This window comes from Xenopus tropicalis, chromosome 9, assembly GCF_000004195.4.
Source record: "Xenopus tropicalis strain Nigerian chromosome 9, UCB_Xtro_10.0, whole genome shotgun sequence".
NCBI lineage: Eukaryota > Metazoa > Chordata > Amphibia > Anura > Pipidae > Xenopus > Xenopus tropicalis.
The window spans coordinates 8,874,017-8,887,183 of NC_030685.2; positions in this window are offsets into that span (position 1 = coordinate 8,874,017).

Consider the following 13,167-nt stretch of genomic DNA (forward strand, 5'->3'; position numbering starts at 1 on the left):
CTTACCTATTCATCAATACTAACCGTAGATTTTAGTATCACAAATAGCTTGAACTATGCATGTTCAAGAACCCATCCAATCTCCATCACAAACATCACGAGGAAGCATTCCCCAAACTCACTGTGAAAACCCCCTTAATGCTCTTCATATTTTGAAAGTTCCTTTCCTCTAATTACTATGGGTGCCTCTGGTGCGGCTGATTTTATTTTTTTAATGGCCCATGTGTGATGACCATGAAGAAAATCCTTGACTGCTGAAAACAGAAATGTAGAAGATAGATGATGTTTAGAATGGCTAAGAAAGTAGAATGGGAAAGTACAAGAATCTTGCCTTTTGTTTTTGTATTTACGTTGATTGTTAAATCCATGAAGACCTACGAAATTAAAATAATATGATCTTCGTGTATTCCCATGTTTTCCATTAAAGCTTGTTTGCTAAGAATAACATGGATCCCTTTGAGCTTGCTATTCTCGTCTAATCCACGGAGCTGCTGTTCAGAATGAGCGGTTATGTTTAGAACAGTGGCGCTATTTATTGGAGCAGTGCCGACTTCCACAACATCAGTAAATGTCCTCAAAACTCAGAGCACCAGCTATGTCTCAGAACGAAAAAAGAACCTTCTTAAGACATCAGCCAGACACAAGCAGCTGACGCAGAACTAAAATCATTACTCTTTATTGTATATCTCTTGTGGCCCTGAGATAACATATTATAGAGATAAACAGACCTCAAAATAACCATGTGGCTGCTCCGGCAAACCCAAAGGCGAATTCCACGCAGATATTAAAATCTTCAGCAGAACAAGAGTGTGAAGCAAAAAACTACACTGCAGATGGACAAGTGTATAGATATAGCCATCTTCTCTTTTTACTAAAAGAGTCTGAAAGGTAGCCCATAATCTGTCCTACAGTCATTAATAATATATTTTCTTTTATTGGGGTTAACTGAACTGATGCAGCTTTCTGTGAGAAGAGCCACAGGCAGAGTGGTGCTCAAGTTGCTTGCATAGTCTTGATCATTCTTCTCTAATTCATACCAGTTACAGTTTGGCCTACAAGCAGCAATTTAAATTGGCATGAGGTGCCTACTAGGGAAATGCAGCCTGCAATGGTGTGTATCATTAGACACTTATGTAGCTGTTGGGTTGCTAAATCACCTATCAACCTGGTTGCCTTTTTAGAGTAGACCACGTGAATGTCCCACTCCCCCAACCCGACAATCCACTCCCCTCCCCTGCCCTACCAGCTGGCTTATGCCAACCATGCCAGTAAATAGACAATAATTATACTGCAATTAAAACCCTGCATTATTAAGCTCATTCACAGTAATACAGGTTAGACCTGTTTCCAGAATGCTCGGACAAATGTATTCCGATAAGGGTCTTCGTAATTTGGATCATCATACCTTAATCTTCAAGAAATCAATAAAACATTAATTAAACCCAATAGGAGTTATTTTCATCCATAAGATTAATTATGTCTTATTTGGATCCAAATACAAAGCACTGTTTTATTTTTACAGAGAAAAAGGAAATCCAATGTTCAAAATCTGGAATTTTTGATTAAATGGGTCTATGGGAACAGGCTTTCCAGAATTTAGGAGCTTTCTGCGATACGCGGTCCAGATAAGGATCCCATACCTGTTATACTTGTGCCAAATTTAAATGTGAAGTGGAGCAAGCTGCAGTTTATTTTTAAAGAATAAATACTTATAATCTTTTTTTTTTTTTTGGAATTCTTCTGTCCTGAAAATTGTGTTTCTAGAAACTTTAAGCCAATAGGAATTCTGGGTGTAGTGCTTTACACGTGCAGTAATATTTTGGGTTGTAATTGATGACGTGAGTTACAGTAAAAAGATACTGAATCACCTACTTTCTCTATGAGAGGCAGTCAGGTTTATAAAACAGTCAGTGTTAGAAAACGTTCAAGTAACAATACTACAAAATAGATCAGCGAAGAAACTATCAATATGACCAATTGGTAACTTTTAGGCACCATTAAAAATGCTCAAGCCTTGGGCTTGAACATTCAGATACTTAAAAACCACAGTAGTTCTTCATACCTTCATCATCGACTTTAGTGAGTCCAGCTCAAGCCATTCTTAAATTGCCCCCCTAATGTACCATTAATAATTTTAATAATAGTTTTTAAGCCAGTATCACTTTAAGATGGATATAAGGAACACCTTTGAATGTTGTTTTTGAGGCACATCTAATAGTAAGGCTTCATGGAAGTACAAATATCTTTAGTTAAAATGGCTACTGTCAGCTTTATAGTTTGTCTATTGTAAAACACAGACGGAACCAAAAAAACATATTTTTTTACAATGCAATTAGTGTTGTAGCGTATGCATTTAGATTGCAGAACAGTGGTTTCTTGTTTAATAATCAAATTGTGGGTTAAAGAGAAGGTTAGTGAGCAGGTAAATTGCAAGTGCTTTATTTGCAGCCGGAATAAGAAGCTCACATTCTCAGAGGGCCATAAGAGTGGGGTTGGCATGTTAGTAAAGGCAAACTGAGTCACAGCTATCTTTCCCTATAATATTGCTTTACATTTAGATCCTTTTTTATATATGGTGTTCCCTACCCTAAATTGAAACCTGAAAACAGATAAAGCTGGCCATACACGGGCAACCGCTCGCTGCGATGTCGCAATGCACGGATCTTCACCCATATCCCCACCTACGGTGGTGGCATATCGGGAGCATTGTGTAATCGATCGTTTTGGCCCTGGCCAAATCAATAGGAATTTGCACCTAGGCAATGGGCAGTCGGTTCGGGACCTCTCAACGAGCCATGCAGTCCCCGATCCGACTGATTTTCTAATGGCCATCGAGATCTGGCAATTTCAGGCCAGATAGTCGGTCGGGCCAGGCCCTCTGTTCTTGCCCCTACACGCGCCGAAAGCTGCGAATCGCCCAAGGACCCATGTCAGCACTATAATCGGCCCGGTATGGGACCTTTAAAACAGTCTTATTTGTTTAAGGGCGTATCCAACCAGTGCGCGGGGCAAACAGTGCTTCCCAAACCCCTTGAATGTTGCTCCAGGCCCCAAACAGGTAGTTATTTTTGGAAATCCTGACTTGGGGGCAAGTTTGGTGAATAAAAACAAGATTTACTACCAAATAAAGCCCCCTGAAGCTGATAGGGTGCATAAAGAGGCCCAATAGCCAATCACAGCCCTATTGCCTCCATGAAACTTATGGTGCTTGTGTTGGCTCTGCTTGTGGCTTCCTCGCACGTTAGAAAGGTGGATCCTTGTATATAAGTATAGTGTCACCAAAGTTTTCTGCTCTTTTTGCACCAGAAAACCAAGCTTTACACCCTTATTTCTTCCATAGAAAGATGGGAATAAAGTGTAAGCATTTATGACTGATGCTTTTGGTTAATTCTTTACCACCAATGGCAACAGTTCACACAATTCCCATTGAACATTAAAAGGTGGCAGTGGGCTTTAACCATGAGGTTTTTAGGCAGCAAAAAAAACACAGTTTATAATCACCAAATTGACTTAATTGTCTTATTCAAAATATTCAAGAATAAAAAGTTTACTGCCCAAGAAATATTTATTAAATTGCTGAATCCGACATATATAATCTGGCTGCTCATCTTCCATTTAAGGAATTATATTCAAAAGAGTGATAATGAAAAGCCTGAAAATTCATTTAGGCCTTAGAACATTTCCTCTATATGGAAAAAAAAACTATTAAAACCTGTTTATCATCAGTTCTACTTACCTCGTTCAGATTAAACCATAATTCACTGCTTCTGTGCAGTGGGGTTTTGCTGATTTTAAATAATGAAGTAAAAGCCTTCTGTGTTAGAAACGGACCCGCCCTGGCTGGAGGGAGCTGCTTCTGCTACATTGCTTCTAGAACTGCGTCTTCAACCTGCTGGATCAGACCCCTTGGGGGTTTAACGACCCTTCACAGTTCGCCTAAGACCATTTGAAACACATATTCCGATGTCTTATGGAAAAATTTTATGTGTGGGGGCACCCCAACATAAAGGATGTATTAAAGGATCGGCGGCATTAGGAAGGTTGGGAACACTGTTCTAGAATCAAAACCAAGAATGCAGAGAGGTTCAAACGATATGGAGTCATTTACAGCTGTTCTAAAAATCAATGTTTAGATGTTTAAACGCATTGACTGTTGTATAGTTTGATCATGTGTGCAGGAAAAACAGCAGCAGCACAGACGAGGGCTGTCCAACTCGGTCCTTCCACAGTATTTTTATGCACATAGGTTGCTCAAGAGCTCTACTGACTGTTTGATGACATTTTATTGTACTCAGGCTTAGTAATTTTGTGGGGCAACAAAAACTCAACTTGCCCAACCCTGACCTGCAAAATTTGCCATTGTAGGACATGCACCCAAGCATACCGGCGCTCTCCGCTGTACATTATCTACCTGTTACCTTAGTTCAAGAGAAGAAGAAAAAGTGTGCTTACCCAGTCTCCCATACCCAAAACCTGCAATAGTGCTCAGATTCAACCCTAATCTGCCCCCTAACCCGCCTGATCCAACCTGCACATCCAATGGCCCCTGAAATGACTAACAAGCTCGATATCTGGAAAAGTTAGACAACACTAGAACATTCTACTCTGCGTAGAGACTTATAGAGGTTAATGTTCCTATAATCCCGATCCTTTTTGTATTCAACCACCCCCACCCATGTTTGAAAATGACAATGGTTTGTGATTTGCACACCAGAACAGGTAAACTGGAATGTGATGTTACAAATAGTTACTTTTCTTGCTTTGGGTGGAATGGAAACAGTGACTAGTTGATCGTACATTGTCGCTGTATTGAAATTTCAACATATCTTAGGAGCGTTTTCACAACGAAATAAAGTCTAATCATTTACAATCATACTTATCTTTCCTATTTCAGCCCCTTACTATCAATATCTGCCAATCTCTCAAACCACTCCCTGGTATACTAGGTAAATTGGACCATAGCGAACCAGATAACTGCTGAAATTCCAATATGAGAGATGCTGTAGAACAAAAATGTAAATTAATTAAGAAACTACCAATAATAAAAAATTGAAAATCCAATTGCCAAATTACTCTCTACATCAACTTAAATATAACCTCAAAGGCGAGCAACCCCTTTAATACATTACTACTTGAGCATAAATAGTTAATGATTAGCCTCATTGATCTAATGTAAGTACTTATGGCCTGTCGAGAGCTATTTGGAAGTGTAAGTTGGCTGCAGAGGCACAGTTTGAATCCTGATAATTAGAAAACATTTATTCCTGTATTTCGCTATAACTGGAGTGCCTGTAACTCCCTCTTATTCTCCACTTATCCAAGAGCCTCAAGTAAGAGCTCAGTCGTGATTGAGGGAAGTTCTCTGTTGAAGTGCCATGCTAATGTTGTCTCTCAGAACATTAAATACGCCAAATTAGTCTGATCTCCATGAGATATTCAAATGGTTCTTTCAAGATCAGGTATTATTTTTGTATGCTTTTCTTTTTCACTTTTTTTTGTCTTGTTTTGCAATTTAATAAAGTTCTTCTCTTCTTCAGAACTAACAGTATAGACCTATATCCAGAATGCTTGGACAAGAGTTACCGGTAGCTTTCTACGTAACTCTACAAAAAATATTTAAATTAATAAACCCAATAGTGTTCTGCCCCCAATAAGGGTAATTATATCTTAGTGGGATCAAGTACAGTACTGTTTTATTTTACAGAGAAAAGGGAATCATTTAACCATTAAATAAACCCAATAGGGCTGTTCTGCCCCAATAAGGGGTAATTATATCTTAGTTGGGATCAAGTACAGGTACTGTTTTATTATTACAGAGAAAAGGGAATCATTTAACCATTAAATAAACCCAATATGGGCTGTTCTGCCCCCAATAGGGGTATTATATCTTAGTTGGATCAAGTACAGGTACTTTTATTATTACAAGAGAAAGGAATCATTTAACCATGAAATAAACCCAATAGGGCTGTTCTGCCCCCAATAAGGAGGTAATTATATCTTAGTTGGGATCAAGTACAGGTACTGGTTTATTATTACAGAGAAAAGGGAATCATTTACCATGAAATAAACCCAATAGGGCTGTTCTGCCCCAATAAGGGGTAATTATATCTTAGTTGGATCAAGTACAGGTACTGTTTATTATTACAGAGAAAGGAATCATTTAACCATTAAATAAACCAATAGTGTTCTGCCCCAATAGGGTAATTATATCTTAGTTGGGATCAAGTACAGGTACTGTTTTATATTACAGAGAAAAGGGAATCATTTAACCATTAATAACCCAATAGGGCTGTTCTGCCCCCAATAAGGGTAATTATATCTTAGTGGGATCAAGTACAGGTACTGTTTATATACAGAGAAAAAAGGAAATAGTTTTAAAATTTGAATTATTTGATTTAAAATGGAGTCCATGGAGACTAGGCATTCTGTAATTTGGAGCTTCTTGATAATCGTTTCTGGATAAGGGATCCCATACCTGAATTACCAGCATTAAGTAACCTGTTTTTTGCATTAACGCTCTACTTATGAGCTTGTTTACCCATTTTCACAAGGGAAAAAAAAAACTACAATTCTAATAATTTAACTATGATACTCAGGGGAAATTAAGAGACTAGAACAGGTAAGGTTAAGAAAGGGTCGGGACCCAGATGCGTATTCATCCAAGGCGTACTAAACAAAGCTCTACACTGAGATGCCAAACCTCTTTCTTATTTTCAGTATTCTAGTGTGCACGTGGCAAAACTTATAAGTGGTTCCATTATTCAAAAGGAATCTTCTGTCTAAGCCTAAAAAAACAATAGGCCCATGGCGCTGCTTGCCATGAGTCAAGTTTGAGAAACCCGCCTCAAGGCAGCAGCAGCCCCCAATTACCAGACTCCAAAAAGCCACTCCTGGGTAACTTCAAGACGTTCAAGGCTGTTGTGATCTCTCTATACAATATGGCAGGGTGGCATCCAAAGTTCACCTCAGAATAGCAACATGGCCAGAAATGCCCTTGATAGCCTGTTTATCGATTAAAGTGAAGACCGCTTTTATATGGTAATAAAGGGATTAAGTACTTTATACATGAAAATAACAAAATATGATGATTTGTACAGCATAGTTTATTGCATGCGTAAATAGATCTTGCGTAGACTTATTAATGCCTTGTATAGTGAAGGTGAGCAGTGTAGAAAATATATAACCACCAGAAAATATACTGAGAATTGCCTCTGCCTAAAACACACATAGAGGCAATATCAGTAAATGATCAGCATTGTCTTTTAGTAGCCATGGCAAGTAGCTGCTACTAGTAGCTCTGTGTGTCTTCAACCTTATTCTCATTTATGGAATGATCTGTTGGTTCAGCCATGCCACATATGCGACTATTGTTGTGTTCTGTTTTATGTAGACTTTGTTATCGGCTATGCCGGAGGGTATATCTGTGTGGGGTATATTCTGTTGTTGACATGGACCAGACTACCGACTGTAAGTGCAGGAACTACTTCAATAAACTTTCAACATTTATATCTTTCAAAAATTTACATAAACCCCCCTGGGACTAATCACCATTTGCCGGAAACATTTTGTGTGGGGAGCAGAAGATGAAAAACAAGCAATATACAATGGCCAGAATAAGCACAGCTATAGTTGTGCTAAGAAACACATGCTTATAAAGAGAACAGAGTGAGCCTATTAAACCATACCTGCGGCTCCAATCCATAGGCACCCATACCATTTATACTTACATTCTTATTAATCAGATATGTGGACATTATAATATTAGACATCTTTAGGGCCGATTCATTAAAACAGCGATGTTCGAAATCACCGAATGGGAAAAATTCGGTTGGAAGATCGATCATTTCTGATGATCACGACTTTTTCGTCGCCGCCTGGACTTTTTTGTATCTGCCGCAATTTTACGTCGCCGTCGCGACTTTTTGTATTTGAACGTATCGTAAAACCTTTCGCTTTTATCCTATCTGGTGCATATTGGAAGCCTCCCATACGAGATCAATGGGCACTCGCAGGCTCCAACCCAGCCCAAGAAAGGTCTCCCAAGCTCAATGCAGCTCGTCAGCTCCAAAACCCGGCCCAGAAAAAGTCTCCCATAGGGCTCAATGGCACTCTGCAGCTCCACCTGGCCCAAGAAAGTCTCCCATAGGGCTCAAGCACTCTGCAGCTCCAACCCGGCCAGGAAAGTCTCCCATAGGTCAATGGCACATTGCAGCTCAACCTGGCCCTAAGGAAAGTCTCCCATAGGGCTCAATGCACTCTGCAGCTCCAACCCGGCCCAAGAAAGTCTCCCATTAGGCTCCAAATGGCACTCTGCAGCTCCAACCGGCCCAAAGAAAGTCTCCCATAGGGCTCAATGGCACTCTGCAGCTCCAACCCGCAAGGAAAGTCTCCCATAGGCTCAATGCACTCTGCGCTCCAACTGCCCAAGGAAAGTCCCCATAAGGCTCAGGCACTCTGAGCAGCTCCAACTGGCCCAGAAAGCTCCATAGGGCCTCAATGGCACCTGCAGCTCCAACCCGGCCCAACGAAAGCCTCCCATAGGGTCTCAATGGCACTCTGCGCCCTCCAACCCGACCCAAGGATAAGTCTCCCATAGGTGCTCAATGGCACTCTGCAGCTCAAACCCGGCCCAAGAAAAGTCTCCCATAGGGCCGTCTGGCCACTCTGCAGCTCGAACCTGGCCCAAGGAATCTCCCATAGGGCTCAATGGCACTCTGCAGCCCAACCGGCCAAGGAAATTCTCCCATTAGGGCTCAATGCATTCTGCAGCTCCAACCGCCCAAGGGAAAGTCTCCCATATGGCTCAATGCCACTTCTGCAGCCCAATCCTGGCCCCAATAGGAAGTCCCCATAGGGCTCAATCACTCTGCTGCTCAACGCCGGCCCAAGAAAGTCTCCATAGGGCTCAGATCGCCACGCTGCAGCTCCAACGCCCAAGGAAAGTCTCCCATACGTCATTGCATTCTGCAGCTCCAACCCGGCCCAAGGAAAGTCTCCCATAGGCTCAATGGCACTCTTGCAGCTTCAACCCGGCCCAAGGAATCTCCCATAGGGCTCCAATGCACTCTTGCAAGCTCCAACCCGCGCCAGGAAAGTCTCCCATAGGCTCAATGCACTCTGCAGCTCCACCCGCCCAAGGAAAGTCTCCATAGGCTCAATGCACTCTCACTCCAAACCCGGGCCCAAGAAAGTCTCCCATAGGGCCTCAATGGAACCTGCCAGCTCCAACCTGGCCCAAGAAAGTCTCCCATAGGCTTCAATGCACTCTGCAGCTCCAACCCGCCAAGGAAAGTCTCCCATAGGGCTCAATGGCACTGCTGGCAGCTCCAACCCGCCCAAGGTAAAGTCTCCCATAGGGCTCAATTGGCACTCTGCACTCCAACTTTGCCCAAGAAAGTCTCCCGGCTCGAATGGCACTTACGCAGCTCCAACCTGGCCCAGGGAAAGTCTTCCATAGGCTCAATCACTCTGCAGCTCCAACCTGGCCCAAGGAAGCCTCCCATTAGGAATCATGCACTCTGCAGCTCCAACCCGGCCCAAGGAAAGTACTCCATAGGCTCAACTGGCACTCTGCAGCTCCAACCCGGCCCAAGAAAGGCCTCCATAGGGCTCAATGGCACTCTGCAGCTCTCAACCTGGCCAAGGAAAGTTCCATAGCCTCAATGGCACTCTGCAGCTCCAACGGCCAAGGAAGCTCCCATAGTGCTCAATGGCCACCCTCTGCAGCTTCAACTTGGCCAAGAAAGTCTCCCATAGGCTCAATGCACTCGCAGCTCCAACCCGCCCCAAATGAAAGTACTCCCATAGGGCCATGCACCTGCAGCTCCAACCCCGGCCCAAGAAAGCTCCGCATAGGGCCCAATGCACTCTGCAGCTCCAACCTGGCCCAGGAAAGTCTCCCATAGGTCAATGGCACTTCTTTGCAGCTCCAACCTGCCCAAGGAAAGTCACGACCGAAGCTTAATGAATCCGAAGCTTTCGACTCAGCGCGACAATACATTTGTTGCGCAGCGTCGAAAAATTTGCCACATGATACGGAAAAAGTCCGACGGCGACGGAAAAAAATTCGCACAAGATAACGAAAAAGTCCACGGCGACGAATGTGCAAAAAAATAACATCATACGGAAAAAAAAACGCATCGACGTTCGTGGATTAAAATCTCCACCCAAGGGTAAAGACCACACAGAGCTACTTATAGTAGTAAGCTACTTTCATGGCTACTAACACCAGAATATCCCCATGCCATAGAAATACTGAGATTTCCTCTGTAAAACACATTACAGACAATTATCCTGTAAATTGGATCAGCACTATCAGCGCTGCGGAATATGTTGAGCGCTTATAAATAAATGTTTATGTAATTATCAATTGATTTAGCCACGACAAGTTAGACTGCTACTCAGTAGCTCCGTTGTCTTTCTGCCTTATATAAAGACTGTAGGTAGGAAGAAAAACGACCAGTACGTGATATGATGTAATAAACGTTGTTTAGGTGCTGAGCCGCGGTTAATCTTTTGCTTTAGACATTATTTTCTGTCATACAAATTCTTGTATGTTTGTCTTTGTTTTAAGTAGTTTTTTTTAAGTAGGCAGATGAAGGATGGTATTTCCTTGGCAGCTCTGCATCCTCTAAGTATGGATCAATTTCTGGTCTTAAAGGCCCAAGATACTCCTATTCTTTCTGCAGAACAAAAATAAATATGGGCTTGTGCTTCTTTTAATTAAATAAAAGATTTTTACTAGGCATCTCTCTTCTTTTTTAGTGTGGGTCTGTATGTGAGTGGATAGGTCAGTATGGGTCTGTATGTGAGTGTATAGATAGGTCAGTAATGGGTCTGTATGTGATAGATAGCATAGGGTCTGGAGTAATAGATAGGTCATGGGTCTGTATGTGAGTGGATAGATAGGTCAGTGTGGGTCTGTATGTGAGTGGATAGGTCGGTGTGGGTCTGTATGTAAGTGGATAGATAGGTCAGTATGGGTCTGTATGTGAGTGGATAGGTCAGTGTGGGTCTGTATGTGAGTGGATAGATAGGTCAGTGTGGGTCTGTATGTGAGTGGATAGATGGGTCAGTATGGGTCTGTATGTGAGTGGATAGATAGGTCAGTGTGGGTCTGTATGTGAGTGGATAGATAGGTCAGTGTGGGTCTGTATGTGAGTGGATAGGTCAGTGTGGGTCTGTATGTGAGTGGATAGGTCAGTGTGGGTCTGTATGTGAGTGGATAGATAGATAAGTATAGGTGTGTGGGTGCTGGGGTTTCTTTGAAGGGTTGAACTTGATGGACTCAAGAATCAAGTGAACTGAAGAATCAAGTTTACAAGAGCAGCACAACTCCAGAGGTCACTTCGATGCGCAACAGCTCATGTTTCTGATAGCTGGTCATTTAGCTAAGCCAAACAGCAGGATGCACTGTATCAAATGTATTATATGATAGTGTATATAATATACTATAGTATATTATAGTGTAGTATTTGGAATTAAAATTAAAGTGCTTAGAAGTGTTTAGTTCTAATTTTGTGCCGTTGGTTATACTCTTTGCAGCAGATGAGAAATGTATCCCACACTATACTGTACCTGTCAGGTCTCTGGCCGTTTCAAGCAGCTCTTTTATCACTGGCATCTCCTGGTTGGGCAGTCCTTTCTTTACACTGGAGACATCAAGGGAACGTGCAAGGGAAAATTAGTAAGGAAAAAGTCAAGCGATGTTACTCCTCCCCTATTTGTTTGGATGATATTTATTATTTTAACAACCAATAGCTGCAAGAAAGATTATTTTTTGCAGATTTACAGTGAGAGATCTTAGGATGAAAAGAAGTGACCAATGAGAATGCTGATTCCCAGCACTGTCGGCCATCTTGCTGGTACCTTACATATAGAGATAATGATGTCATTTTCCCGTCATTATATGGCACAGGAATCAGACATGGGGATAAAGGGACAGACTTGTTCAGTGCTGGGAAACTGTGCTTAATGCTCCCAACTCCAATTGCAGGAACAGAGAACAGGGAGCCAGATTTATACAGATCAGCTGGGATTCTCATTGGAGGATTCTTTTGCATTTCAATGCTGCCAATGCGGGCCCTAGAGAGCTGGGAAAGTTTTATTGTGCAATATTGCTTTAAGAATACAGCCCTGATGTTGCTGGACTACAGCTCCCAGCATGCCTCACCCTTCATTATATGTTACATTATTCTGGGATTTGTAGTCCAGCAACAGCTGAGTAACGTTTGGTTGAGCCACGCTGTGCAGCAGGGTTTAGTTTCCCTTTAATGGCAGAACATGCAAAGCACTATGGGAATTGGTATCTTGGCTGGAGGAAACTCCAGTTAGATATTTTCCAGGGTTCTATGTAGTCAGCTGGTTGCTAACGGGTTAAGTCACTAAGGAAGGTGGTGTCTCCAGATGAGTTCTGTAAGGAGGAGCCGCGGTGTTGGGGATTTAACCCCCTGCAACAATAATTACAGCATAGAAAATGCTCAAAATAGCAATAAATAATTTACATTTATTAAGGTGTTTAGTTCTTCTTTAACATGAGTTCGCCTAGAGCAGGGGTGTAAAACTCAATCACATAAGGGGGCTGAAATCTAAAACACAGGCTAAGTTGCCGGCTAAATTTTTTATCAATATACTGTGTGGTAAGGCACAGTCACAGTGCAGTCAGGCAATTGGTGCTGCACAGTCAGGTACAGTCACCAGGGGCCACATAAAACAGCCAGAAGGGCCATATTCGGTCCGCAGGCCTTGTGTTTGACACATGTGACCTAGAGGGCCCAGAACAGAATGGTACCGTAATCCTTATAATAGAAAGGCTGATTACCTGAACACAAAGATGGGGTAGATAAAGTCAGATGATTTTACATCTGCCTCAGCCTCTATAATTCTTTCTGTGAGCCCAAATCCTCTGCTCCACTCCACTCCCTTATCCAGGGGCAAGAAGTTGGCTGGAAACAAAACACATCAAACAAAATAGTTACTTAGTTTTGAGCTGTTTCATATTCAGCATATTATCCACCCTTCCCAGCTACAGTCAGGTGATCCCAATGGGCCAATAAAAGGGCAACCATATGGGGGTTTTAACCTTGAAAGCAAGAAAGTTGCAGGTAAAACTTAGTCTCTTTGCTAAATGTATATTGAAGCAGTAGAATTCTTAATGAATCGCATAAGT